The sequence below is a fragment of the Canis lupus genome, chromosome 27 (assembly GCF_011100685.1).
Source record: "Canis lupus familiaris isolate Mischka breed German Shepherd chromosome 27, alternate assembly UU_Cfam_GSD_1.0, whole genome shotgun sequence".
Classification (NCBI taxonomy): domain Eukaryota; kingdom Metazoa; phylum Chordata; class Mammalia; order Carnivora; family Canidae; genus Canis; species Canis lupus.
Window position 1 is genome coordinate 41,418,902 of NC_049248.1, and position 25,509 is coordinate 41,444,410.

Genomic DNA, 25,509 nt, shown 5'->3' on the forward strand with positions numbered 1-25,509 from the left:
GAGGATATATGCAAGGGAGTGATAATGATAATATACTGGTTTAAATTGTGGCAAAGAGGTGGTGAAAAGATGGTCGAATCAATGAATTGAAGGTCTTATTGAGATGAAAAGTTGTTGGAATTTGGGTATGCGAGAGAGCTATAAAGATTGTAGATTGTGGTCAGGCAGTAGGATACAAAAATTGAGATCATGGAGGCATTATCATGCATGGGCTGTATAGGTGAAGGACAAGATCATTGGAATCAAGGAATTCAGAGACAGGGTATTAGAAAGATCATCTGTGTGAAATCACTGAGACTTAAGACAGGGTCTGTGTTGTAGAGAGTGAGTGTTAGAGTTCTCCAGAGGAAAAGAACTCATAGGATCAATCTCTCTGTCATCTGTTTTTTTTTTTTTTTGATTTTTTATTCATTTATGATAGTCACAGAGAGAGAGGGGGGGGCAGAGACATAGGCAGAGGGAGAAGCAGGCTCCATGCACCCGGAGCCTGATGTGGGATTCGATCCCGGATCTCCAGGATCGCGCCCTGGGCCAAAGGCAGGCACCAAACCGCTGCGCCACCCAGGGATCCCTGTTTTTTTTTTTTTTTTTTTAAGATTTTATTTTGTTTATTTAAAGATTTATTTATTTGTTTATTCAAGACACACACACACACACACACACACACACACACACAGAAAGAGAGAGAGGCAGAGACACAGGCAGAGGAAGAAGCAGGCTCCATGCAGGGAGCCTGATGCGGGACTTGATCCCAGGACTCCAGGATCACACCCTGGGCTGAAGGCAGGCGCTAAATCGCTGAGCCACCCAGGGATCCCCAATATTTTATTTATTTATTCATGAGAGACACAGAGAGAGACATAGGCAGAGGGAGAGGTAGGCTCCATGCGCAAGAAGGCTGTTGCGGGACTCAATCCCAGGACCCTGGAATCACTACCTGAGCCAAAGGCAGACGCTCTACCGCTGAGCCACCCAGGTGCTCCTGTCATCTGTTTCTTTATGTCTGCATTTATATCTGTATCTGTCTAGAATGATATTTACTTTAAGGATTGGTTCACACAATTATGGGGACTGAGAAGTCCCATGATCTGATGTCTCCAAGTTGAGGACTCCGGAAAGTCAGTGGTGTGAATTCCAGCCCAAGACCAAAGGCCTGAGAACTAGGAACACCAATGGTGTAAGTTCTAGTCCAAGAGCAGAAGACTGATAGGTAGTTTAGCTCAGCAGTTAGGCAGAGACAGAACAGATTCTTTCTTCCTCTACCTTTTCTATTCAGGCCCTCAGTGGATTGGATGATACCCACCCATGATGGAGAGGGCCATCTGCTTAACTCAGTCTGCCACTTCATATGATAATCTCATCTAAACCCCCCCTACAGACACATCCAGGTATGGTCTTTACCCACATATCTGGGTACCCCATGATCCAGTCAAACTGACATATAAAATTAACCATCACAGCCAGATGAGGGGTAATAGAGTTTTCACATGATATCAAAGTGGAGGTTTTTTGTTTTGTTTTGTTTTTAGGGAAAAGGGAAGGAGACTGATTAAGAAACATCAGTGAGAAGGAAGGAAGACACTTTCCTTTCTCTCAGGTCCAGTATGAAGGGTATGGGAAAGAGAACTTTGACCACTTGAGTGCTGCAAGAGAAGTATGGCCTTAGAGGAGAACCAGGTTTTCATTTGAACAAGAAGTTGACAGAGTAGAAGGTGAAAATGTAGTGAAATAGTTTCAAAATTTGGAGAGAGATGTGAGGCACAAGGGACAGAGCAGGGCATGTGTAAAACCGTGTGGGGATTAGAACATGGGAGATGAGTGGTCTGAAAGTCTGGGGCTTCTTTTGATGGACCGCATAAACAGTGATAAAGTACATGAAGAGATTAGGACGGGTAGACATCAGGCAGATTCTGGAGGTAAGCGTGTAAGTGTTAGCCAAGAAAGAAGGGCAAGGAGTCCTGGATCCTAAGGAGGAGCATGTTTATTTTCAGTTTTATTTAATTTTTAAAATGAAAATTGTATTTAAGGTATACATCATGATGTTTTGATATACATATAGACAGTGAAATGATTACCGTAGTCACTAACATATTTTCTCACATAATTACCTTTTGTGTGTGTATGTGGTGTGAAAACCTGAAATCTTCTCTAGTATTTAGTATGCTGTTATTAACTCTAATCATCATGCTGTACCTTAGATCTCTGGACTTATTCATCCTATATAGCTTTAACATCCTACCCTTTGATCAACATCTCTAGTTTTTCCCCACTTTCCTGCCTCTGGTAACCACCATCCTACTCTGCTTCTATGTATTTAACTTCTTTAGATTCCATGTATAAATGAGCTCAGGCAGGTTTTTGTTTGTTTGTTCCTGGCTTATTTCACTTAGCATAATGTCCTTCAAATTCATCCATGTTGTTGCAAGTGGCAGGATCTTAGGAAGGACATTTTTATTCCAAGTACTTAGACCATCTTTTTAAATATCTGTGCATGGCAAGGATGGATGTCTCACTCCAGAATAAGGAATTTTCTTGTGATGAATCCTGTGGCCTCTCTCCTGATGACTATATGTTAATGATTTTTCTTAAAACTTATTGTGTCTAATATTAATAATATTGGGATTTCTTTTAATTAATATTTGTATAGTATATGTTTTAATTTCCCAACTTTCTGGCTCACTTTGCTTTAAGTATATCTTGGTAATCTGTATGTAGTTGGATTTTTTAAAAAAATCAATGTGGGACACCTGGGTGGCTTAGCGGTTAAGCATCAGCCTTTGACTCAGGGCATGATCCTGGAGTTCCAGGATCGAGTCCCACATCGGGCTCCCTGCATGGAGCCTGCTTCTCCCTCTGCCTATGTCTCTGCCTCTCTCTGTGTGTGTCTCTCTTGAATAAATAAATAAAATCTTAAAAAAAAAAATAAAAAAAAATCAATGTGATAGTCTGTCTTTTTGAGAAGTTTAATTTTTACTTAGTGTGATTACTGGTATGTCTACCATTTTAATCTATATATTTTTTTAACCATGCTACCTCCTTATTTGGTTTCTGTTACACGTATATAGAACCCTTCTTTCTCTCTCTCTCTCTCTTTCTTTTTCTCTCTCTTAAGATTTTATTTATCTGTTAGACTGAGAGAGAGAGAGAGAAAATATGAGTTGGGAGAAGGGCAGAGGAACAAGCAGACTCTCTATCCTAGGACCCTGAGACCATGACCTGAGCTGAAGTCAGATGCTCGACCAACGGAGCCACCCAGGCACTATGAGAGCCCCTTTTTCTTCTTTTTTCTTTCTTTCTTTCTTTCTTTCTTTCTTTCTTTCTTTCTTTCTTTCTTTCTTTCTTTCTTTCTTTCTTTCTTTCTTCTTTCTTTCTTTCTTTCTTTCTTTCTTTCTTTCTTTCCTTTTTCTTTTTTTTCTTTCCTTTTCTTTCTTTTTTCTTTCTTCTTTCTTCTTTTTTTTCTGATTTTCAAGTTTAACATTATATTTCTTTTTTTTTTTTTAAGATTTTATTTATTTATTATGAGAGACACAGGGGGTGGGGTGGGGTGGGGGGTAGGGACACAGACAGAGGCAGAAGCCGGCTCCATGCAGGGAGCTCGATGTGGGACTCGATTCTGGGACTCCAGGATCACACCCTGAGCCACAGACGCTTAACTGCTTAGCCACCCAGGTGTCCCTGTATTTCTCTTTTTAGTAATTAATCCTTAAAATTTTAACATACAGACATACTGCTTTCTAAATTAATATTCTTGCCTTCCTGAACAATACAAGAACCTTAGAATGCCTTAAATCGCATTCTTCCTTTCCACCCCAGTCTGTTTTTATTATTTGGTATTTTAGTTTTACTTTAAATCTTGCTTACTGTGAAGTATTTCAAATGCACAGATTAAAAATAGAGAATAATATAGAAACACCTGTGCACTTTCCTCAGTGCTTTGTCTCATGCCAGTTTGCTTCATATCTTTTTTTTCAAATTGATTTATTTTGGAAATTGTCAATATTCCACACATATGGATAGAATATGATGAACTTCCATGTATCCTCACCTAATTTCAGCAATTATCAACATTTTTTCCATTCTTAGTATCATCTATCCTTCCCACTCCCTTTGGTCAATGGGTTTAGGTCCGTCACATGATCCATCCTCTTCTAAAAGTTTTTCATGAGTCTTTTATCTGATGGTTTTTGCAACCACTGATGATTTTTGCCTAGATCTATTCTTTCATTAAAACTTGCAAAATAGTGATTTTTCTAATGCTATTATTCTGTATTTATGAGCTGGAATCCTTCTACATAGTAGAATTTTCCTTCATTAACTCTTTGATTACTCTAAAATATGGTTTATACAGAAGAGGAAGACTAAATGCTTCAGTTCTTTCTATTCATCAATATTTAGAATAATGAAATGAACTAGTCACTACTAATCTCCAAAAGTGATTAGTGAGTTTTTTATTTGTTTTAGAGTATGATTATGAGTCAGTGGATTTTTATGTATTTAGTGTGTTTCTGGCACTATAGACATTATCCTTTTTTTTATAATTATTTTTTTTAAACAGATTTTTTTTTTAATTTACTTATGATAGGCACACAGTGAGAGAGAAAGAGAGGCAGAGACACAGGCAGAGGGAGAAGCAGGCTCCATGCACCAGGAGCCCAATGTGGGACTCGATCCCGTATCGCCAGGATCGCGCCCTGGGCCAAAGGCAGGCGCCAAACCGCTGCGCCACCCAGGGATCCCGACATTATCCTTTTTTAAAAAAATTAAAAAAAAAAATTATTAAAAAAAAAAAAAGATGTATTTACTTGAGAGAGAAAGCACAAGCAGGGAGAAGGAGAGGGAGAAGCAGATTCCCTGCTGAGCAGAGAAGCCCAATGTGGGGTTTGATCCCAGGACTCTGAGATCATGACCTGAGCTGAAGGCATACTCTTTTTTTTTTTTTTTTCCAGGCATACTCTTAAGGCAGAAGCTTAACTGAGTCACCCTAGCACCCCTATAGACATTATTCTTTTTTTTTTTTTAATTTTTATTTATTTATGATAGTCACGCACACAAAGAGAGAGAGAGAGAGAGAGGCAGAGACACAGGCAGAGGGAGAAGCAGGCTCCATGCACCGGGAGCCCGACGTGGGATTCGATCCCAGGTCTCCAGGATCGTGCCCTGGGCCAAAGGCAGGCGCTAAACCACTGCGCCACCCAGGGATCCCTATAGACATTATTCTTATTGCTGTTTACAATGTTCTATCTTAGCATAGTGGGACCCATTGAAGTTGACTCCTGTGTTTTTTTTAATAAGACTCCAGTCATTGTTGGATAGTTTTCTTGCTTTTAGGCACAAGAAAATATCACAGTTTCCCTGTTTACTTCCTTCTAAAAACCTGGAATCAGCCATTTCTCTAAGAAGTCCTAATTTCTTTATTGGGAAGTAAAATTTAAAGACCACAATTTGGGCATCAGATTTTTTTTTTTTTTAAGTATGCTCTATGCCCAGTGTGGAGACCAGTGTGGGGCTTGAATTCATGATCATGAGATCAAGACCTGAGCTGGATCGAGAGTAGGATGCTCAACCAACTGAGCCATCCAGGTGCCCCAGATTTTTCTTTATTTTTAAAATATTTTATTATTTATTCATGAGGAACACAGAGAGGCAGAAACATAGAAGGAGAAGTAGGCTCCCTGCAGGGAGCCCGATGTGGGACTTGATCCCAGGGCCCTGAGATCATGACCTGAGCCAAAGTCAGATGCCCAATCACTGAGCCACCCAGACGTTCCAGACTTTTTTTTTTTTTTTTTTTACAGAAAACATGGCAATTGTGTTGCCTTCTTTCTTTCCTCAGATGTAGCCATTATAACATATCTAGTGACAATGCTTTTAAATTTTTTACTATAAATGTGTACACAAGCTATACAGAAGAGTATTTCATTGGTTCTAAGACGTGTATTTCCTCAACTCTCCATTTAATTTTTGCATTTGTGATGTATTTTTATAATGGATGATAGTTTAACTGGAGTTTTTTTCTTAGTGGTCAAATAATAATGTGTCTTATCTGTGGCTTCTTAGAAGGAAAATATTTTAATATTTAAATTTTATAAATGCAGCATCATATTGTGCTTATCTTTTGGCACTTTGTTTCTGTTGCTCAGCATCGTTTTTGAGATTTATTTCTTGTTAATAAATATAGCACTAGTTTATTTTAAGTTTTCTGTAGGTGTTTGGTTATGTGGCTGTACATTTTATTTTTAAAACATTTTTAAAGATTTATTTGAGAGACAGCACATACAAGAGGGGCAGAGGGAGAGGGAGAGAGAGAATCCCAAGTAGACTCCCCACTGAGCATAGAGCACTACACAGGGCTCTATCTTACAACCCTGAGATCGTGACCTGAGCTGGAATCAAGAGTCAGATGCTAAATAAATAAATAAATAAATAAAAAAAAAAAAAAAAAAAAGGGATCCCTGGGTGGCGCAGCGGTTTAGCGCCTGCCTTTGGCCCAGGGCGCGATCCTGGAGACCCGGGATCGAATCCCACATCGGGCTCCCGGTGCATGGAGCCTGCTTCTCCCTCTGCCTGTGTCTCTGCCTCTCTCTCTCTCTCTCTGTGACTATCATAAATAAATAAATAAATTAAAAAAAAAAAAAAGAGTCAGATGCTTTACTGACTGATCCAGGTGCCCCAAATATTTTTTTTAAAGATTATATTTATTTGAGAAAAAGAGAATGAGCATGAACAGGGGGAGGGGCACCAGAAGAAGAGAAGTAAGCAGACTCCTCACTGAGCAATGACCTCAACATGGGGCTCAATTCCAGAACCCTGAGATCATGACCTGAGCTGAAGTCAGATGCTTAACTGACTGAATCACCCAGGCGCCCCATTTCTCTATATTAAATAAATGGAATCCTACTGTATATTCAAATGGATATGATAAATGGATATCCAAATGGAGATGGACATTAGGTAATATGGGTAATATGGAGCTCATTTGAAAAGGTCTATTTCTGTGTCATTCTCTACAATTTTAGTTAAACAGCCTATTTTGGCTTTTTTTTTTTAAAGAATTAATTAATTAGGGATCCCTGGGTGGCGCAGCGGTTTGGCGCCTGCCTTTGGCCCAGGGCGCGATCCGGGAGACCCTAGATCAAATCCCACGTCGGGCTCCCAGTGCATGGAGCCTGTTTCTCCCTCTGCCTGTGTCTCTGCCTCTCTCTCTCTCTCTCTCCCTCTCTCTCTGTGACTATCATAAATAAATAAAAATTAATTAATTAATTTGTTTATTCATTCATTCATTCATGAAAGACAGAGAGAGAGAGAGAGAGAGAGGCAGACACACGGGCAGAGGGAGAAGCAGGCTCCATGCAAGAAGCTGGACGTGGGACTCAATCCTGGGACTCCAGGATTGCACCCTGGGCCAAAGGCAGGCGCTAAACTGCTGAGCCACCCAGGGTCCTTTTTTTTTTTAAATCTTAGGCTATTTCAGCGTCCTTATGTCCAGTCCTCCCTGTAAAGCTGTTCTTCCCTTTGTTTTTGTCCTTTCTCTTTATTCTGCCCTTGCTCTTGCTAGATAGACTCAAGGGCTTCCTACCTTCTGAACCCTGCACTTTTTCCCATGTCCACATATATTTTCCTCTCTCCCCTGTTTTTCTCAAAGATCATTTCTCTCTCTCTCTTTCTTTTATTTTTATTTTTTTTATTTTTTTATTTTTTTAATTTTTTTTATTTATGATAGTCACAGAGAGAGAGAGAGAGAGGCAGAGACACAGGCAGAGGGAGAAGCAGGCTCCATGCACCGGGAGCCCGACGTGGGATTCGATCCCGGGTCTCCAGGATCGCGCCCTGAGCCAAAGGCAGGCGCCAAACCGCTGCGCCACCCAGGGATCCCTCTCTCTCTTTTTTTAAATATTTTATTTATTTATTCATGAGAGACACAAACAGAGAGAGAGAGGCAGAGACAGGCAGAGGGAGAAACAGGCTCCATGCAGGGAGCCCGATGTGGGACCTGATCCCGGGTCTCCAGGATCACACCCTGGGCTGAAGGTGGCGCTAAACTGCTAAGTCACCAGGGCTGCCCTAATTTTTTTTCCCTTATTTAGTTTTTAAGATTCATTTTTATCAAAGTTATATGTGTATGTAGTGTATGGAATCAAATAGTTCTGTAAAATTTGCTTTAAAAACTCCTTTTCTCTTTTATTTCACTTTCCTAAGAGACACTTTTAGCTTTTTTAGTTAACACTTTTTTGTATTTGTTTCTATTTCTGTAAATAATATGCTTGTATTACTATTTTGGTACTATCAGTAGTAAGATGCACCACTATTTTATGTACTACTAAGAAAAGGAAATAGGCCCAAGATGGGTAGTCTCTACAAGGCCTCACATAAAGCTGGGAAACTACATGAGAATGTAAATGAGAAATAAGCCCACCACACAGAAAGTGACAGAAGGCATGTCTCAATCCTGTTGTTGTGTAGGAGGGGGATAAACTTTCTTGGAGATTTGAATTGGTTCTATGTCTGAATTCACACTAGATACTCAGGTGGTGCAAAACATTCAAGCAGAGATTTTAATTAAAGGTTGTTTTGGGTTAGTAGTGTCATAAATGCTTTGAATAAATATGACAATTGAAAGATGTCATCAATTGTATCTGGATTTCAGAGATGTTAAAATGTGGGGGGAAAAGGCATTTTAGAATCAGTAGAATATGGTACCATGTGCTAGAGACTTTTTTTTCACAGTGCTAGAGAGGTAACTGTGAATAAAACAAGGGTCCCTAACCTCATTGAGCTGATATTCTGGAGAGGGTAATGTTTAGACAAAATAAGAATATGTATGGTGTGCCAGATGTTGCAGATATATAAATAAGATGAAGACTGAACATTGACCATTGGATTTAGCAATGTGGAAATTGTTGCTGATCTTGACACGAGAGGGTTTGGTGGAATAATCAGGAAATAAAAGCCCTTTGGAGTGATTTTGAAAGAGAAGAGGAGGAAAGGAATTTGGAGATAGTGAGCATAGACAGCTTTTTCTAGGAGTTTCTGCTGTCATGGAGAGCAGGGAAGTGGATATAAAACTGTAGGGGAAAAAGCTGTAGGGGAAATTGGGGTTAAAGAGTTGTCTTTTAAAATGGGAGAGAGGGATCCCTGGGTAGCGCAGCAGTTTAGCGCCTGCCTTTGGCCCAGGGTGCGGTCCTGGAGACCCGGGATCGAATCCCACGTCAGGCTCCCGGTGCATGGAGCCTGCTTCTCCCTCTGCCTGTGTCTCTGCCTCTCTCTATCTCTCTCACTGTGTGCCTATCATAAATAAATAAAATTTAAAAAAAAATTAAAAAAAATAAAATAAAATGGGAGAGATAATTGTACACTTGAAATAGCTATGTTATGTATCAATTATACCTCAGTAAAAATATAAAAATAAAATGGGAGAAATAAGAATGTGGTTATGTAATGATGATGGAGAGGATCTATAGAGAAGGTGGGAGTGGGGAATGGCCGGGCAAAGGAGAATGAGCTTGGGATCTGGCATCCAAGTGGAGACCTTGACCTTAGACGGGAGCAGTCAGTTCATCAACAGTAAATAACAGAGAAGACAAGGCAAACAGGGACCGATGTTGGCAGTGGTAGTGAGTGCTTCCTGTTTCAGCAAGAAAATGGAAGGAAGGTCAGCAGCCAGGAGTGAAGATGGAGAGGAGGTGTTGATGGCTTGAGGAGAGAGGGAAATGACATGAAATGGACCTGTAGGGAAGTGGGAGAATGAATGGATAAGGCAAAAGTCGTAGGATTGTCATTTTGAGTTCAGACACAATTTGAAGTTAGTGATTGTGAATTTTAAGTGAGATTGTTTGGTATGGATGTGTGAGTATGTATTTTTGATTTTGTTTTTTTCATTTCAGAGCCACTTTTAGCTGCATGGTATAGGCACAGAGTAGTGAAACAATGGTATTTTTTGTTTTTATTTTTATTTATTTTATTTTTAAATATTTTGTTTTTGGTATGTTATTAGGGAAAATTTTAAATACACAAAATAGAGCCATCATGTACTCATCACACTGCTTTTTTTTTTTTTTTTTTTAAGATTTTATTTATTCACGAGAGACACAGAGAGAGAGGGACAGAGACAGAGACATAGGCAAAGGGAGAAGCAGGCTCCATGCAGGGAGCCTGATGTGGGTCTCGATCCCGGTCTCTAGGATCACGCCCTGGGCTGAAGGCAGGCCTCAACCGCTGAGCCACCCAGACATCCCCATCACACAGCTTCAATAGATATTAACTAGTGGCCAGTTTTGTTTTATCTGTACACCTACCTACGTCTGCCTTTTCATATTATTATTATTATTATTATTAAATATTTTATTTATTTATTCATGAGAGACACACAGAGAGAGAGGCAGAGACATGGGCAGAGGGAGAAGCAGGCTCCATGCAGGAAGCTCGATGTGGGGTCTCAATCCCGGAACTCTGGGATCATGCCGTGAGTCAAAGGCAGACGCCTAACTGCTGAGCCACCCAGGCATCCCCCTTTCATATTATTTTGAAGCAACTCTAGTTATCATATTTTATGCATAAATATTTCATATTTTTAAGAGATATCGATGCTTGCAAAAAAAACCCCATTACTATACCAAAAAAATTTAGTAATTACTTAATATCCAGTTTCCTGGCAGTTTCAAATTTCCAGTTGTCTCTTGAATGTCCTAAAGTGTTTCGTTGTTTGACAGGGAGTTGTATTTAATAAGGGTGAGTGTGCCTGCCAGGCAAGTATGATGAAGTGAGGGAGGGGAAGGACACTTGAGGTGCATGTAAGAGAGTGGACCTCAATCTAAGCTATAATGGACTTTGAACTCTAAGCTAAGGCAGGAGATGAAGACATGAGAGACGAGTGGAATCAATGGCTAGTAAATCCTGATAGCGACAAAGTATTGTTGGAGTTGGAGTGCTAGAGGGAACAACCTGAAAAGATAGGGAGTGGTGATTGGAGGGTGGAGTGCAGATGAAGTAGAGATTTCGGAGTTACTGTTGTTGGCTTGTTCTAGGACAGGATATTGACTGAGGGAGTGAGTAGCTACAATAGAGTAGAGGGAGGGTTGTTGCATATGAGGAGTTCAAGGAACTGAGAGGGCCAAGTATCAAAACAGCCACCTGGGTGAATATTTAAATCACTTGGAATTATGACAGGCCAGAGGGATAGGAACCAAAATCTGGGAGGCTTGAGAAGTGAACTAGGCATAGCCAGATGAATGCAACAAAGGGTTTGAAGGTGGTGGCATCGTCTTACAGGAAGCTTTTTTTATTTTATTTTTTTTAAAGATTTTATTTGTTTATTTGAGAGAGAGAGAGCAATAGAGCAAGCAAGCATGAGTTGGGGACAGAGGGAGAGAGAAACAGGCTTTCTACTGAGCAGGGAGCCCAATGTGGAGCTCGATCCCAGGACTCTGGGATCAGGAGCTGAGCCGAAGCCAGACATTTAACCAACTGAGCCACCCAGGTGCCCTGACCAGGAAGCTTTTTTTTTTTTTTAATTTTTTTAATTTTTTAAAAATTTTTATTTATTTATGATAGTCACAGAGAGAGAGAGAGAGAGAGAGAGAGAGGCAGAGACACAGGCAGAGGGAGAAGCAGGCTCCATGCACCAGGAGCCCGATGTGGGACTCGATCCTGGGTCTTCTGGATCGCGCCCTGGGCCAAAGGCAGGCGCCAAACCGCTGCGCCACCCAGGGATCCCCGACCAGGAAGCTTTTTAGGAAGGAAGAAAGGGGAATAATCTGGAAGCAGAGGTGAGGGACAATGTAAATACCTACCTCTTTTGCCCCAGGATCATAGTATAAGGAGTGTGGGAGAGGAGCAACCATAGGCAGGATTGTAGAGAGAACAGTGGCCTCAGAGCAACTTGATTGCAATTGGAGCAGAAATTGAGGAGGAGTAGGAGAGGGGAGCAGTTTATGAAAGAGGATATACTTAGCCATTTGGGGATGAGAGCTTAGGGATTTGGAATGACCCCAAAATCCTGGGATTCTTGTGGTAAGTGATATAAAGAGGGATAGAGATCATAATGAGATGGTCTTGATGTTTTAGGCAAATTATAGTGTAACCAGATGAGGGATGGAGGTGTGGGAAGAAGCTCCAGAGTAAAGATCCCTTCACTTCTCCTGCTGGTGCTGGTGTAGAGGTTGGGGGAAAGGCAGAGGAGCTGTAGCTCCATTATATGCTTTCTACTCCTGGGGCCAAAGTACTCTGCAATAAGAAGCTGTTAATGCAGCTGGTCAAAAGCTAGAATTTCCTGTACAATTTCCTGTTGTTTACCTGCCCTGCCTCTATTTTTTTCCCTTTCTTACTGAAAACTTAGAGTAGAACATCTAGATGTTTTCAGTACCCTGTTCTTAAATATCCTAAATATTCTAGAAACTGGTAAATAATGTTGTTACTAGCTTGCTGGGGGGAAATGATAGCAAGATTATAATAAGAAATTAGGGCGTCTCACCATCAGGGTTAGAAAGGGAAAGGAAGGAAGAGATTTCAGGGAGAGGTAGCTTTAGATTTCTTAAATCTGGCCTAGGAAACGGAGTTAGGAGAGGGAAAGAGTTTGACCTGTGTCCTGGGAGGAGAGAGTAAAGTTCTGTCCGGAAGGAGGAAGGAGGGAGCCTGCCGAAGGATCTGTGTTGTTTGTTTTTGTTTATTTATTTAAGAGAGAGAGAGAGCACATGTATGGGCACACATGCAAGAAGGGGGCTGGGTGGGAAGGACAGAAAGAGTGAGAGAATCTTAAGCAGGCTTCACAGTCAGCACAGAGCCTGTCGTGGGGCTCGATCTCAGGAACCTAAAGATCATGATCTAAACTGAAATCAAGAGTTGGCCACTTAACCAACTAAACTACCCAGGTGCTCGAAGAATCTGTGTTTTTAACAGGTTCCTTTCAGGATGCTCTTGCTGGATTGGAGACTGAACTATTCTTAGATTCATTTCAATGGATATTTATTAGCACTTCCTATGTGCTAGGCACTGGGCTAGATGCTCAGGATATTATGTTGTGCATATAGAAAGGTTCCCATTTACGTGGATTTACAATCTAGCAGGAAAGACAAGAAATTATAATTTAATGTGAATGCTTTAATATGAAGAGTGAGGGTTCTTTGGAAGCCCATAGTAAAAGCATCAGCTTTGTCTCAGATAGAGTAGGGAGGAGACGAGTACAGGTTCTGGAGTGAGTGACATGGAAATGGAGACCTGAAAGATGAGCTGCAGTTAGTTAAGTGAGGAGAATAGGGAGGAGAGTTACATGTCCAGCAGCTACAGCTGGACTATCTGTGTCTCTCCAACTTCTAAACCTTGTCTTACCCAGGAAATAAGAAATGGAATCATCTGTTCTGATCACCATATTTATCCCCAATATTCCTGTACACCAGGGATGGCAAACTACTGCTCATAGGTCAGCCGTGGCCTGCTACCTGTTTTTGAATGGCTGGCAAGTTAAGAATGGTTAGCAGTTCAAACTGTAAGCCAAGAATACTGGGAAAAGTCAAACCCAGATACCTTAATTCAAAGTCTGTTCATTCCACTGATCACATTGTATTATAATTAGCTGCTTATATTTCCATCAAGAAAAGACTTGAACTTGAATGACAGCTGTTTTTTTCTTATATCTATCATTTCCAGCACAGGGTGAATCCAAAATAAAGATTTATTCAATGACTGTCATGTAAGTAATTTCATTTTTTCCCTTGCAACAAATCCTGTGAGAATAACACATACATAAAAATTTCAAATAATTGATGTTAACTCTTTTTTTTTTTTTTTAAGCTTTTTTTTAAAGTTTATTTATTTATTTAAGTACTCTCTATACCAGCCTGGGACTTGAATTCCTGTCCCCAAGATCAAGAATCACATGCTTCTCTGACTGATCCAGCCAGGTGCCCCACCATTTCTTCTATTTATAATAGCAATATTTTTAAAAAGTATGTTGCCATTGAAAAATTGATTTCATTAAATGTAACTAAAGATAATTTGAAATATTTTGTGCTATAACAAAAGGCCTTCGGGGACTACTGACTAGTGACATTTATGTACAGCTGTTTGTTCCTGTAGTAAATATCTCAGAATGCTAGATACTTCTAGTTTTTGTCAGCTTTTTGTAATATCTATTCCTTTGTCAGCTGTAATAGCTGCCTCCCCCCTCCTTTAAATTTGCTGCTCTGCCTTTTATAGATTAAGAACCTAGAAATCTTATTAGAACTGTGTATAAAGTAGGAGCAGATAGTCTTGAGGATAATACTTGTGAGTACAGTGAAAAGTGAGGTATTTTTGTTCTTAAGGATTTTGTACCTGTTGGAGAAATTGAACATACTGGGAATAGTCAAGATGTAAAAGTATATTAACCTCAAACTTGTATACCCCATTGCCTACTTAACATCTCTACATGGATGTCTAATATGCATCGCACACTTAATGTTTCCCCCACACTTCTTCCCTCAGCCATTCCCTTATCAGGATAGAAAGACTCTCCTTCCAGTTACCCAAGCCTAAAACGTAGGAATCATCCCTGATGCCTCTGTCTTTGTAACCTCTCACATCTGATCATGTTTTACTTTCAGAATATTGAATTCGATCCCCATTTCTGCTGCTACCACCAAGATTCAAACTGCCATTCTCTCTCTCTTTTTTAAAAGATTTTATTTATTCATGAAAGACACAGAGGCAGAGACATAGGCAGAGGGAGAAGCAGGCTTCATGCAGGAAGCCCGATGCAGGACTGATCCTGGGACCCCGGGATCATGCCCTGAGCCGAAGGCAGAAGCTCAACCACCGAGCCACCCAGGTGTCCCTCTTTCCTGGATTCTTACATTAGCCTTCTGACTGATTCCCCAGCTTCTGCCCCTGTCTCTATACAGTCTGTTCTCAACAGACATCCAGAATGATTCTCTAAAAAAGTCAAATTAGATTGTCACTCCTTTGCTCAAAACCTTCCAGTGGCTTTTCATCTCACAGTAAAAGACAAAGTTCTGACAGTGGCCTAAAAGACTGTAGAGTCTGTTCTCAGTTTACTTCTCTGGCCTAATTACCTATGACTGTTTCCTCTGCTCATGTCCCTTCAGTCACAGTGATATCTTTGCTGTTTTTCTAAGGTGCCAGGCTGTTCCTTCTTTGAAGCCTTTATACTTCCTGTTATCTCTCCCTGAAATGCATTTCCTGTGTTGATAGCATGGCTTTTCCTCTTTCTTTTTTTAGGTGTAAGGCTCAAATGTCACCATATTGGTGAGGTCATGGCTCTCTTTAACTCCTTTACCCTGCTTTATTTTTCTCCATAGCATTTATCAGCATGTGATAGGCTGTGTGCATAGGGATGTGTAATTAATTAACTAATTTTGACTTTAATTTTTTTTTTAAGATTTTATTTATTTATTCATGAGAGAGAGAGGCAGAGACACAGGCAGAGGGAGAAGCAAGCTCCACGCAGAGAGCCCGATGCGGGACTCGATCCAGGGTCTCCAGAATCATGCCCTGGGCTGCAGGCGGCGCTAAACCGCTGCGCCACCGGGGCTGCCCTGACTTTAATTTTTTAAAAAGATTTTATTTATTTGAGATAGAGTGAGAGAGCATGGGCAGGGGGAGGGGCAGAAGGAGAGGGAGAAGCAGACTCCCCACTGGGCAGGGACTCAGCCTTTTGAGGCTCCATCCCAGGTCCCCAGGATCACCACCTGAACTGAAGGCAGATGCTCAACTGACTGAGCCACCCAGGTGCCCTTAACTTTAATTTAAAAAGTATGTTTCACTACTGTCTCCCCATAGTATAGAATAGGGACTGGTAAGCCAAAAATGTAAATAAACTTGAATTAGAACACAGCCATGCTCATACATTAGTGTATTGTCTGTGGCTGCTTTCACACTCCCAACAGCAGAGTTGAGTATTGTGACAGAGACTGTAAGGCTTTAGACCATAGGCTGTAAAGCCTACAATATTTGCTGCCTGGCCCTTTATTGAAAAATTTTTTTTGCTGACCTTTGGGCTAGAACAATATCTGGCACATAGTAGGTGATTGAAGGAACAGAAAGTAAATGCTGAGTGGCAGGGTCCAAATTGTAAATTGCTAGTGAGGATATGGGTTAATATTTCAAAAGTTGTTACTAGATTTTAATAATTAGGATAATTTGGGAATATGTTAACCATAATAACTTATTTAAGCTGAAATTCTTGAATTTATTGCAGGCATTACTACTTGATAGCAGAGATGGGCCAACTTTTTGAGGGCTACACCTAAATTGGAGATGATAGTGTTCCAAAGGCACAAGATCCTTTTAAAAATTAGCTTTTACATGGTGTTACAGAAAGAACTCTAAATAATAAATTGGTAGTAGTTGTTGGTTGCATGCTGTGAAAAATATGAACCTAAATAAATGTGTACAGTTTTCAATCACTTATGTGAAAGGTGGACATATAGAATAGATAATAATACATTGTGTTTGAGTTTGGAGTACACTTTTGGGTTGTAAGTGGATTAGCCTGAGTATTCTAGGTACTTCTAAAAGTGTTTTTAAGTAGCACAGTAAAACTAAACTGCAAAACCCAGATCAGAAGAATTTGGAAAATTGTATTGCTTCTGGCATCCTGTCTTTGTCCAAATCTTAACCTTTTTGTTTTATTTATTTTTAATTTTTTTTTTTTTTGAGAGAGAGAGAGAGAGAATGAATCATAAACAGGTTCCCTGTCTAGCATGGAGCAGGACATGAGGCTTGATCTCACAGCCCTGAGATTATGACCTGAAATGAAATCAAGAATTGGATGCTTAACTGACTGAGCCACCCAGGTACCCCCCAAATCTTACCTTTTAAAAACTAAATCTAAAAAAAAACAAAAACAAAACAAAACTAAATCTAAGGAATAAATAATGTTAGTCATGCAAATCACCCATGTGGAGGGGTGGAGAAGATTTTAGAAATATTCTAGTTTTATTTAAGATTTTTTATTTATTCATGTGAGACATAGAGAGGCAGAGACACAAGGCAGAGGGAGAAGCAGACTCCTCGCAGGGAGCCTGATGTGGGACTCGATCCCGGGACCTGGGATCACACCCTGAGCCAAAGGCAGATGCTCAACCACTGAGCCACCCAGCAGTCCCATAAGAAGTATTCTAGTTTTGGGCAGCCCTGGTGGCACAGCGGTTTAGCACCGCCTACAGCCCGGAGTGTGATCCTGGAGACCCGAGATTGAGTCCCACGTTGGGCTCCCTGCATGGAGCCTACTTCTCCCTGTGCCTGTCTGTCTCTGCCTCTCTCTCTCTCTGTGTCTCTATGAATAAAAAAAAGAAGTATTCTAGTTTTAAAAGGCCTTTACTGTTTAGTTGAGCTAAGTATAGACTATGTTCGACTGTATACTGTCTGCTTAGAAAACAAATATAATTTAAGCAAATAATAAAGAATTATGAAATCAGGGCTGGAAGAAACTTCATTCAGTATACATTTGAATGCACCATAGCCACTTTATTAGACTGGGTTGCAGAGGTATTGAATAAGAGTTGTTGCCCTCATGAGACTTAGTGTCTAATCCTCCTCCACAGACTCTACCTCATCTCATTTTATGTTGTATATTGGAATGTAAAGCTTGAGAGAGCAAGTACTTTCCCCAGGGTTGTGTAGCTCGTTACTGGTAGAATGGAACTAGAATGCAAATTTCTTATATGGGAGATAAAGGCAAAATATTGATTCATTTATGTACAATTTTGATAGTCACTATTGTGTTTATCACTGTACTAGGTACTGGGAGATAATGGTGGTAAGTAGAAAGGCACATTTTTTTTTATGTAAAGCTTAAAAGGAATTTTTTTTTTTTTTTGGAGGGGAATCCAGAATGTTTTCTACTCTGTTTACAGTCTTTAGTCTCATGAGAAGGTTGGGGGCTCTTCTATATTCATTCTTCAGTGTGACTAAGTTCAGTAAGTTTAGTGTTTTTCTGACACTCAAAGTCAGTTTTATTGAAAGACTGAGACTTACATGAGGAAGGAAGAGTGAAGTAGTTATGGATTCTCTGTGGGAAGTGACCTTTATTTATTTCAAGATTTGTAAAGGGCCTAAACTTTTGCCCTGTGAGTAAGAAAGAACCTTTTTCTTTTAAATAGCTATGCTATTAGAACCCAGAACCCAGGCTGATATTTAAAATCAGCCATATTGTGGGTTAAAGAGACTTTTGCACACTGACTTTCTCTTTCCTTTTAGTTACCCAAACTTTGGGTATATGTAATACTCAGTAAAAGAATCACATCTAAAGCAGAACACATTTTTATTCTTTAAAATTTCTTCTCAAACTGATTATTATATTTGATTTTTCTCTTTCCAGTGATTGCTTGCTAAAAAAAATCAAACATTTGACAGTCTAGGAAAGAGTGAAAAAGGTTAATTAAACTGCTGCTAAATAATTTAGGATGTTTTAAGTTATTTGGTGGCATAGATGATTAAGGCTTTTTTCCTTAAAATGTCTGGTTGGGAATGCTTTTACAATGGAGAGTTTTCAGAGTAAGCTACCTTCACCTCAGGCCTCCTTGCTCTTCCTGTTCCAGAGTATTTTCTTCCATTCTGCTGGGACCAATTAGTTCTTGGCTCATCAGTTCTTTTAGTTTCTCTGTTGAAGATGAGCTTAACCATGTTTATAATCTGTGAACATTAAATTCCCTGCCAGTGATCTAAACCACATTGAATTTAAGTATTTTCAAATGTAGGTGATTTATTTTCTCTGAATTTAGATCATAGCATTTATTTATTTATTTATTTATTTATTTATTTATTTATTTATTTTATTTTATTTTATTTTATTTTATTTTATTTTAAGATTTATTTATGATAGACATAGAGAGAGAGAGAGGCAGAGACACAGGAGGAGGGAGAAGCAGGCTCCATGTCGGGAGCCCGACATGGGACTCGATCCTGGGACTCCAGGATCGTGCCCTGGGCCAAAGGCAGGCGCTAAACCGCTGAGCCACCCAGGGATCCCCTAGATCATAGCATTTAAAAATGAAAAGACCTGGGGCATCTGAGTGGCTCAATCGGTTGAGTGTCTGACTCTTGATTTTTTTTTTTTTAAGATTTTATTTATTTATTCATGAGGGACAGAGAGAGAGGCAGAGATGTAGGCAGAGGGAGAAGCATGCTCTTTGTGCGAAGCCTGATGTGGAACTTGATCCCGGACCCCAGGATCACGCCCTGAGTCAAAGGCAGACGCTCAACCGCTAAGGCATCCACGCATCCCTGACTCTTGATTTCGGATCAGGTCACAATCTCAGGGTCATGAGATCGAGCCCTGTGTCAGACTCTGTGCTCACCGCAGAGTCTGCTTGAGATTCTCTCTCCTTCCTCTGCTTTCCCCATGCTTGTGCTCCATACATATATACATACATACATACTTTAAAAAGCCAAAGAGACCTTAGAAATAGTGGTTATTACATACTGGTGATGATTATTCTAGTTCTGTTGCAGGTATAACCACATTTTAAGACACTACAAGTTAGTGTTATGTTTAGAGAAGGTAGTATGACTACAAGTCTCAATCATTTCAAAAATACTTGTAAAATAGCTGAAATAGTATGCTAGTAAGAAACATGGACCGTGTGTGTAAATTTAAGTAATTTCAAATAACACTTAAAGCTAGATTGGCATGCAATTTGAAACATAATTGTCACATTTTAATTGTGTATGTGTTAGTCATAAAATAGCTTGTACCATGATCAAATCCAATAGTTCAGTGGATGCTGGAAAGGAGGAGGAGCTGGATGAGCTGAAGATGTTGTTTGATGTCATTTGGTTGGTATATATAGCAAGGCAGGCTAAGTTTGACCTTTCAGCATTTCAGGCTGGGGTCTCCAGGCATGCTGTTGCAGTTATCTGTTGCCAAAGAACAAAACCATTTCCAACTTGGTGTAAAACTCTCAAGGTTCTACGTATTGACTAGGCTTATCGAAGTGATTTTTGCATAAGTTCTTTCACACACTTGTAGTCTGATGGGCCTTGTGTTTTCTCAAAGGCTTCCTTCTAGACTCAGATGTCTGGCACTTGAGCAGTGAAGTTCAAATAACTAGGAGCTGAATAACTCTTTGAACATCACTATCTCTATTTCTTTGTAGTCCCAGCATAGGAGCTTCATAGTAGCCAGACTTCTTACATGGAGGCTTAGGGTTCCAAAAGCACTTGATCTGAATAAGAGAGCCAGAAGGGAGGTGTATTGTCTTTTATGACCTAAATTCAGAATCAGTGTCATTTCTACTGCATTTTATTCATTAGAAGTGAGTCATTAAGGCCAACCCATATTCAAAGGAAAGGGAATTAGACTCCACCTCTTTTTGGGAAGAGTGTCAAGAATATGCAGACATATTTCAAAGCCACTTCAGTTGTTCTGGCCACAAATTATTTACATTCCTCCCAAGTGCAAAACACACCCCACTTACCCCTTCTCAGAGAGTTTTTTTGTTTTGTTTTGTGTAAATATGAACACTTCATGAATGTGTATGTCATCCTTGTGCAGGAGCCCTGCTAATCTGCTCTGTATTATTCCAGGTTTAGTGTATGTGCTGCCAAAGTGAGCACTAGGAGGGGTCTTACCTAATAATACAGCATCAGGTTCAGGCTTGAGGTCTAGGATCTTATCACCTAAATCAGATCCAGGTGCAGGTAGGCTATTTGGATATAGCTCCTTGTGTATAGCTCCCCGGGTACCATTGCTTTCACTTTGAAGACTTGTAAGCCAAAGAGCTATGTTATCTCTCCCACCCGGTATGCAATGGTGGACAGGCATAAGATAACCATTATGGGCACTGCTCTTCAAAAATAAAGAAAAATATAAGGAACACAATAGTTGCTGGTCCACAGCAAATCTGAAATCCAGCCAGGCCTGTATTATGACTTCTTTGATTAGGGCTCAGCTGTATTGCCTAGGAACCATCCTTCATAGCTCTTGGTTTTGCCCTCTCAATTATTGTTCCTTTTCCATAAAATGTATTCTTTGTCTGCAGATGAGTAATTTCCTAAACCATAGGATTTGAGCATGAAGGGGGTGTGTGTCCCAAAAACCTCTTTTCATTTTGTATTGTCTTTTTTAGTACAAGATGACAATATTTCTCAACACAGAATTCTCTGTGAATCTATTTGAGAGGTTCACTCTGTTAGACAAAAGCCGCGCTTACACAATGATATAAGCCTTTCTCCACCTTAGCCTCGCAGAAGAGGAAAAAGTTTTCCTTGACCCTCCCTCTTAAGATCGCTGAATGGGTCTGAAAATTAAACTGGCAAAGATTAAAAGGAGAAAAGCATACACGTTTATTTAATATAAATTTTATGTGACAGTGAAGCCTTTATTAGTAAATGAAGACCTGAAGAAATGTTTATTTTTTAAGTTTTAATTTTAATTCCAGTTAACATATGGTGTAATATTAGTTTCAGATGTACAATTTGGTGATTCACCCCTTCCATACATCACCTGGTGCTCACAGCAAGTGCACTCCTTAATCTCCATCACCTATTTCACCCATCCCCCCATCCAGCTCCCTTCTGGTAACCATCCATTTGTTAAGAGTCTATTTCTTGGTTTGCCTATTTTTTTCCCCTATGCTCATTTGTTTTGTTGCTTACATTCCACATATGAGTGAAGTCATATGGTATTTGTCTTTCTCTGACTTAGTTCACTTAGCTTAATGCTCTGTAGCTCTATCCACATTGTTGCAAATGACAAGATTTCATTCTTTCTTATGGCTAATATTCCATTGTGTGTATGTATGTACAGCTTCTTTATCCATTCATCTATTGATGGACACTTGGGCTGTCTCCATAGTTTGGCTGTTGTAGATAATGTTGCTATAAACATTGATTGGGGTGCATGTATCTTTTTGAATTAGTATTTTTGTGTTTTTTGGGTAAATACCTAGTGGTGTAATTGCTGGATGGTAAGGTAGTTCTATTTTTAACATGAAGAAATGTTTAAACCTGAGTGTTTTTATGCTAGGCTTAATGAAGAGTGGGCAGTTGTGGAGAAATGTAGTAAGACAAAGAGAATGAGGAAAGTGTAGTAAGCTGGGGGAAATTTAGCAAGCTCTGTTAGGATTCTTCTCTATGTCCCTTTGCCTTTGGAGATTAAGAATGCTCCCTTCTGGGCAGGCAGCCCAGGTGGCTCAGCGGTTTAGCGCCGCCTTCTGCCCAGGGTGTGATCCTGGAGACCCGGGATCGAGTCCCACATCGGGCTCCCTGCATGGAGCCTGCTTCTCCCTCTGCCTGTGTCTGTGCCTCTCTCTCTGTGTGTCTCTCGTGAATAAATAAATTATATATATATATATATATATATATATATATATATATATATATATATATATAAAGAATGCTCCCTTCTTGCAGGTACAGGGAGGGCACCTCTCATATGACCTATTTCAGGGGAGAAGAGCAGTGGAAAGGCCCGAGTGACTTTCCTGCTTCTGCCATTTTCTCAAGCTTCTTCAGCTTAAAATACTCAATATGCCACAGTACCTTATTTTGGGGTCGAATGTCCTAAACCCTCTCAGCTCCATTTAAAGTTTTTGTGGGAAAACACCTTTAAGATTTTTTTTTAAAGATTTTATTTATTCACAAAATACAAAGAGAGAGAGACAGAGAGACAGAGAGACAGGCAGAGAGAGAAGCAGCCTCCAGGCAGGGAGCCCGACATGGGACTCGATCCCGGGACTCCAGGATCACGCCCTGGGCTGAAGGCGCCAAACTGCTGAGCCTCCCAGGGATCTCCCACCTTTAAGATTCTTAGACAGCTTTTTGTTTGAAAGGAATTATGAGGCACCACCTTATATTGAATCTCTTTGGATATTTGACCTACCTACACTAGGGTTGGTCACCTATTACCAGTGAGTTAAGATGTGTTTTTACATTTTTAAAGGGTTGTTAAAAAAAAAAAAAAAAAAAGAATGTTCAACAGAGACTGTATATGGCCCTCAAAGCCTAAAATATTTATTTTTGCCTTTATAGAGTTTGCCTATCCTTGGTCTGAATAAAAGTTTAATCTTAGGCCATGTGTCCCTGACACTGTCTTGGATTTGGTCTTTCTCCGGAGGGCATTTCTTTTTATAAAAAAAGATTTTATTTATTTATTCATGAGAGAGAGAGAGAGAGGCAGAGACACAGGCAGAGGGAGAAGCAGGCTCCACGCAGGGAGCCTGACGTGGGACTCGATCCCGGGTCTCTAGGATCACACCCTGGGCTGAAGGTAGCACTAAACCACTGAGCCACCCAGGCTGCCCCAGGAGGGCATTTCTTAATTTGAGAAATGTTTGCTATTTGGAAGTAAGGAATAGTTTATTTTTGGACCTAGCAAGTTCTGACTCCTTTATATTTCCTCTATATTCTTTTTGAAAATATGTGATTTCTTCTTTTTCTCATCTCTCTCTACCTGTACTTTATGATACTTAGCAAAAAAAAATAGTTGGTACTTCTGATATGCTGCCTGGAAATCTTACCCATATTCATAAGTTCATTGATTATATTTTCTCTTTTCAACATGATTTCAGGTGACAGTTTTGCTAAACTTTCCACTTATCTAATAGGATTTTCCTTTTTTTCCACTTCCAGTGATACTTTTCTCACTTTTTTTTAAAAAAAGATTTTATTTATTTATTCATGAGAGACACAGAGAGAGAGAGGCAGAGACATAGGCAGAGGGAGAAGCAGGCTCCCTGCAGGGAGCCTGATGTGGGACTCCGACCTAGGACTGCAGAATCATGACCTGATTCAAAGGCAGACACTCGACTGCTGAGCAATGGTGCCGCTTGCTTTTCTCACTTTCTCTTCTTTTCTTTTCTTTTCTTTTCTTTTCTTTTCTTTTCTTTTTTCTTTTCTTTTCTTTTCTTTTCTTTTCTTTTCCTTTCTTTCTTTTCTTTTCTTTTCTTTTCTTTTCTTTTCTTTTCTTTCTTTTCTTTTCTTTCCTCTTTCTTTCTTTCTTTCTTTCTTTCCTTTCTTTCCTTTCTTTCCTTTCTTTCCTTTCTTGATTTTATTTATTCATTCATGAGAGAGGCAGAGACAGGCAGAGGGAGAAGCAGGCTCCATGCAGGGAGCTCAACATGAGACTTGATCCCAGGTTTCCAGGATCAGGCCCCGGCCAAAGGCGGCGCTAAACCGCTGAGTCAACTGGGCTGCCCTCTCACTTTCTTTTAAGCTAAGGATGGGCAACTTTATTCTGTCAGGGGCCAGACAATACATATTTTTGGCTTTGGGGACCATGGGGTCAGTGGCACATCTAGTTAGCTTTGCTGTTGTAGTGAGGAGGCAAAAACAAACAATATATAAATAAATGGGTGTGGCTGTGTTTCAGTAAAACTTTATTTATACCAAAGCAGCAATTGAATTTTGCAGGTAGTTTATGGTTTGCCAATCCCATTTGTCTTTGTTTTTAAAGACTTTATTTATTCATTTGTGAGAGACACACAGAGAGGCAGAGACATAGGCAGAGGGAAAAGCAGGCTCCATCCCAGGACCCCAGGATCGTGACCTGAGCCAAAGGCAGACACACACTCAACCACTGAGCCACCCAAGGGCCCCCCACCCCCTGACCCTGTTTTAAGTGTTTATTGATAGCTTCCTTGAGGCTTTTCCTAACAGTGACACTAAGATCCTTCAGGCTCTCACTAACACTTTTAGCCTTTTCTGGCTTTTTCCTGCCACCTGATCCAGAAGCCAAATGTTTACATTTTTTGGAAGCAACCCTATAACCAAAATCTGTTTTGGTTTTCTATTGCTGCATAATATACCATACTAAACTTAGTGGGATAAAATAACAGTCCTTTTTTTTTTTTTTTTTTTTTTTTTTTAATCTTTTATGATTCTGATGTTTGAACTTGGCTAGGCAGTTTCTTCTCAGGGTTTCTCATGTGGATGCAATTAGATGATAGCTGGGGCTGGAATCATTTAAAAAGCAAAAAGCTTCCTCTCTTACACAGTTGGAGGCAGATGGCAGTTGGGCCTGGAGTCATCTCCAAGTATTCCTCATTCACATATCAGGTGGCTGAGCTAGGAAGATTCCACCAATTTCTTGGATGGCTCTATAATCCTCTGACTCCTCATCCTTTACTCCAGCATGAGGGTTTTAGGGTACCTGGATATCTTACATGGTGATTCTGGAGTCCAAAGTTGTCCTCAGAGAGTACCAGGAAGAAGTTTTATCATCTTTTATGACCTAACTTTTTTTTTTTTTTTTTTTAAGATTTCATTTATTTATTCATGAGAGACACAGAGAGAGAGGCAGAGACACAGGTAGAGGGAGAAGCAGGCTCCATGCAGGGAACCTGACATGGGACTCGATCCCGGGTCTCCAGGATCACACCCCGGGCTGCAGGCGGCGCTAAACCGCTGCACCACGGGGGCTGCCCCAATTTTTTTTTTTTTTTTTAAGATTTTACTTATTTATTCATGAGAGACAGAGAGAGAGAGAGAGAGAGAGAGAGAGAGAGAGGCGCGCAGAGACACAGGCAGAGGGAGAAGCAGGCTCCATGCAGGGAGCCCGATGTGGGATTCTATCTATCA

The 25,509-nt window shown here is 40.1% G+C and overlaps 1 protein-coding gene and 1 non-coding gene across 3 annotated transcripts in view; one reads left to right on the forward strand and one right to left on the reverse strand.

Moving 5' to 3' along the window:
- SPATS2 (spermatogenesis associated serine rich 2) overlaps positions 1-25,509 on the forward strand; it is a 139,209-nt gene that overhangs the window by 17,383 nt on the left and 96,317 nt on the right. The gene's annotated exons all lie outside the window — the stretch shown is intronic.
- On the reverse strand, positions 20,441-20,547 carry LOC119866477. Its single transcript, XR_005380226.1, has one exon. It is a non-coding gene; the product is annotated as a U6 spliceosomal RNA (small nuclear RNA).